Genomic DNA, 5,340 nt, shown 5'->3' on the forward strand with positions numbered 1-5,340 from the left:
GAAATTGGCATTCAATGCCACATTCACCGCTTCTTCAAGTGGAGACCGATGTACACGGAAAACTTTCACTCTGGTCACGCTAGCGCGGAGGTCTTCCCTAAAGACGGTCACTGTGACCGCCTCAGGGAGGAGATCTGCTGACATCCCGGCAATGAGAGTGCGCATCTCCTGGACAAAGTCCACTAATTCCTTGTGACCCTGTCGGGCGGCAAGAAACCCGATCGCACGCGATATGCCTGATTAGGCGGCGAAAACTCCGTGAGAGCTGCAATTCAGCTCCACCCCAGGAGGGAAACGCAGTTTCGACTGAAGTGCCGCACGTCAGTGCCCATTCTTGCGCTCGACCACCGAGCTTGGAGATGGCTAGCGCCACGCGCTGTTCGTGTAGCGCTGCTATAGGCTCTCGAAAGCAAGAAATTTGGACAAGAAATTGTCGTCGCGACTGCGCGCACGGTTGCACCGATATTATTTGAATAACGGTATAGCACCGATCCAACGGAAACGCCACGAAATGTGGCTCATGACGATGAATATTTGAAATAAACTATCCTCTATGGGGCCCACCACACACCCCTCTGTGGTAATCTCGGTTGTGAGAAGACGTACAACGCATTGATTTGCCACTACTGGTGGCCCAAGCTGTACAAGTGGACGAACACATATGTGCGCACGTGTGAGACTTGTCAAAGGAGGAAAAACTCTCCGAATGCGGCGGCGCCGCTGGTCAGTTTACCTGTACCCTTTGGGTGTTACCAGTCCATGAGTATAACCTTTGAGTTTGGTATGTCAAAGAAATTGGTGGGCAACACGGCTGTGGTGGTCTTTGTAGACGTTTCGAGCAAGATGGTGCATTTTGCGGCAGTGTCGACTGTGTGGGTACAGCTTCACTCTTTGTGGAACGTGAACTGTTTCTGGCAGAGATCCACGCGTTACTGGGAAGTTTTGATCGATAATCTTTAAGGTGCTGAGAAAATTAGATTTGATTGACTTTCTGATTATTCCAAAACTAATTTACTTTGCTAATGTAAGAAATAGTGTAAACATATAGGCTACGGCTCTCGTAGTACTGGCACTTCCCAGATAATTTGCCGTAGTGTGTAAGCTGGTTGAACCCGATAGTGGAAGCATGAAGTGATGTGCTCCGACGCTTGACTGGCTGTAAATTTATTGATCTGAGCCAGTGTGAGGTTTTAACAGAACTATCTTCAACTCTGGAAGAATCAATGCCTTCTTGTCGCACTTGTGTAACGGCGGAGTGTTGGTTTTGCCGAAGTTGCGGTTGAGGTCTTGAAGTTAATTACCACATCGATTGTATGTCGCAAGTAACGCCTGGTTTTGACTGAGTGTGAACGTAGTGCGCTCGTCGAGTGGTGATACCAAGCACTGGGGTGTTGGTCGATGCGCTTTAAGTTGATTTCTCGCGTTTATTCGTGAATTCGGAGCAGTTTGCTTTGTGCGGGTAGCTTGAAATTATAGTGTTTAACCTGATGTTAGTCTTGGTAATGTCTAGTTGAAAAACGTAAGTACATTGGACGCAAAAGCCAACTTGCCACAGTAGCAGTACTTAAGCTTGATAATGAGTTGACCGATACCAATTTGCGATCGAATTGTTGACATTGAGATTGTTTATGTCAAAAGTGCAGAATGGTAGTAAATCAAACCTGTGCAAAGTGTGATATTAAAAGGGTGACCCTTGGGTTGTGCCTTGAGTTTGCGCTATGTGTAAAAGTAAAAATGCGACCAACAAGCGTAGTTGGTGCGTTGAGTGGCTTGTTAAAATCGTCTTAAATCAACTTAAATTGCGGGACCTTACTTTGGATTGCCGTGAATACGCTTCAGACTTGATATCTTGAAATAAAGCGTGGATTTTAAGCCGTTCGCACTTGTCTGGATGGTATAGAGACCACGTGTTAAAATCTTAATCCTCTTGCTTAGGGTTCGCCAAGTAGAGACTAAGTACACCGGGGTGTGGTAGTCTAAATTGACTATGTAGATAGCAGTACTTGATTTTGAAGGTTTTTTCGCGGCCGTCTTTTTCGCGTCGAGACGTGGAGAGGGTTAAGCGAAAAGCTTCGGTGAAGGACGCCTGAGAACGTCTGAAGCAGGAAGTTTAAACTTTACCGTCGAAATAGCTCGCAAATTTCACGCTTATTTGTGACTTGGGATCTCACCCTTAGTTGCTTTGTGTTTGACGCGTAGGATGAAGTTGTACACGACTCCTTGACTGCAGACATGTGTTGCATGTATTGCATTGTCCAACATGAAGCCTTTAAACGGTGCGGCGTACTAGGGCGGGTTGCTCGAAGCTGCAGCTAGCTGAGGAGAGAGTCAGCACAAAATTGAATTGTTGTACAATGCGGAGAACCTCTGTCGGAAGCCGGCCAGTAGCGCGGTCGGTGAATACGGGGGGGGGTAGCGTCCCATAAATTTCCTTATTGATTTGGATCCGAGATTGCTCGTCTTTGTTCTGCTATATCCCCGTCAGGTCTAGTGTGACCTTTGAGCAGGTGAACAGGATATCCACCTCGGAAATTAGTGAGACGGGTACAATTCCCGTATCTGTAAAGCTGACTTTAACAACCCTGTTGACGGTATAGCTTGTATTATAGATGTTGTAATAGTAGATGTGGTTGCATGTGCTGTCGTGAAATTAATCGTTGTTGCCATAACCGAGGCTGAACGGCTATGGTGGTTGTAGCTAGCGTCACAAATGCATTATGTTGCGCGTGAAGACTATTTCCCACATCATGTGCCAGTTGTTTCCATGTGACTTTGCCATTTAAACGTTGCACGTGATTCAAATTGCTGAAAGTGCAGCTTGATGTATGCAAAGGCATAATGACGTACAAAGTCTTGGGGAGTCGAAACTTTAATGTTGTAAATTCGGTTGTCGCGATGAAGTCAGAGCACGCAAAGTACACAACATCGCACAATAGTAAAGAGTGCATCAAATTCGTAAGTTCCATATTGGTGTGTTGAAGTCAAGCAAAGCGGACGAAGACAATCATAGACCAGTTTAAAGCTCTAATAATGAACTTGTTAAAAGGTTGAAGTCAGACTTCACATTGTTTTATTGCCACCCTGCAAGCCCAAAAAAGATACTGGGCATCTCCAACATTTGTGTATCCATGTACACACGTATTGCTTGGTATGACTTCCGCTCTCCGTCAAAACTTGTATCTTAATTCACATCCATTGTGTTGAAGACGGAACTTCAGATCAGAGCATACTGGGAGTACATGAGGATCCGATCGGTATTCAAAACGCCATGTATCGTCCGTTGGAGTTAAGCCCGCAATCTGAAGCTTGTCAACTTGGAGCTTTGGAAGCGGTATACCAAACTTAGCCTATAAAAATAATTTTTAAAGTCCCGGTTGGACATGTTTATGACCGTTTTGTCTTCAAAACGTCAGCCTTGAGTAGCACATTCAATGCGAACGGGACGAGTTGGCCCATATATAGGTCCATGGGGGGCAGATTAACTTAAGTCGCAAAATTTTGTCGGACACTGATAGTGTTTTCGACGCAGGTCTGGCGAATTGATCAACTTGAAGGAGACTGTTTAGTATATCTTGTGTCGCGAAGCATCCATAGCGTTCCACAAAGTCTTGTAGGAGGACGAACGCTAGTGCCTTCAGGAAGCAAATAGTGCTTATATTGACTTTGGCCAATGGGTTTTTGCCTTGCCAAACGTAAAGTAGACATTGTACAGTAACGGTATGACTTGCACAAATCGTTTCCAGTCCGTGGAGCCGTGAGTAGTGTGCAGTTCCGCTTATACACGTAGAGTAGATTTCCAATAGTCAGGCAATCCATTCCGTTCCCCCCTTCATATCTGCGTATATTGAAGCCTGTATCAAGAGAGTCTAATGTTCCTGTAAAGAATTGAAGTGCCGGAGTAAACCACCTGGGTACAGTATTCAATTCACAGGTCGAGGCAATTTTATCTCTTAATGTCTTGAGGTGCATAGCGTGGATAAAGGCTTTAACAGGTGTTGAGTCTAATCCACCCTTCGAAACACATGTGAAATTGCAAAGTAATTATCAGTAATCTTTGAGTGAACAAAATTATGGATGATGACGTCCTCAGTTTAGAGAAGATAAGGTGTGATAGACGTCACGCTGGCTGTTTAGCAAACTAGAGGATTAATGATTCTTTGAAATAGCACAACTTTGCCCTGTACGTGCACGGTATTTCCAGATGGCGCATCGTCGTCGTACATCACAAAATAGTTGTTTGGGTGTCACAGTCGCGCCCTAAAGTACACTTAATAATACCACAGGGTCCGACGGTTGTAACACTTTAAAATCCGTTGAAGCACGTAGTCTGGCCAATTGGACAAGTTGACTTGATGTGTGAAAGGCATGATGCGTGATTCATTCATGTTTAGGCGTCGTCATGATGCTAACGCGCGATCTTGTACTACATCCAGGAATTTATATGCGTAATCAACATCAGCTAGTAGATCGGTGCAGTCCACTGCAAAGGCTAGTAGAAAATGTGGGGATAACCTACTGTCAGTTTCCAATCATTGCATCAAATCTCGAGCACGTCAGTAATTCATGAGTGGTTCAATGAACTTTACAAACAGCCCCGGAGATAGTGGGTCGCCTTGGCGTACCCCGGCCCACAATAATAAGAAATATGGACAAGGACTGCGAGGTAAGCAGCTCTTCGTCGGATGTTGTAGATAAAATTGGAGCTCCAAAGTAGCGAAAAGTGAGGATGACACTGGACGACGCGGAGTGCGTGTTCTCCCTGGTCTCACCGAGACATAGACCTATGTACAAAGACGACGGTGACGCCGTGTGCTGGCTGCAAGACGCCGGGCGTCGACCCTGATCCAAGGTGTGTCTACCGTAGACGACGGTACACAGTTATACACCCCCGTCAACGGTATGACGGGGGAGGAAGATGGAGACGTCTGCGTCGAGGCTATTCCTGCAGTTGATGCTCTTCTTGGGTTGGACTAAATTTTTCTTGAAACGTTCGGCAGTGCCTTGAAGGTAGGCGTTTTGGAAGAAGTGGTCATTGTGCATACGCGATGCGGATCTTATCCGTCACAGTCGACGTTACAGTTGTAACATGAGCAAGCTTATAGTTTGGTCTGCGTGACAACGCGTCAGCCAAAGCATTCTGCGTTCCTGGCATATACTTCACCTCGAAGTTACATTTCGCAAAGAAGGGTAGCCATCTAGCCATCTTCTGCGAAAGGTGGGGCGGCTGAGTCGCAGTGCGTAACGACGCGTGATCTGTGTAGATCACAAACGGCTTGGAGCCAAGCAGGTGGACCCAGAACTTGACAAGTGCATACTTCATCGCAAGTAGCTCCTTGTCAT

This window comes from Plasmopara halstedii (assembly GCF_900000015.1).
Source record: "Plasmopara halstedii genome assembly, contig: Scaffold_1583, whole genome shotgun sequence".
In the NCBI taxonomy this organism is placed as follows: Eukaryota; Oomycota; class Peronosporomycetes; order Peronosporales; family Peronosporaceae; genus Plasmopara; species Plasmopara halstedii.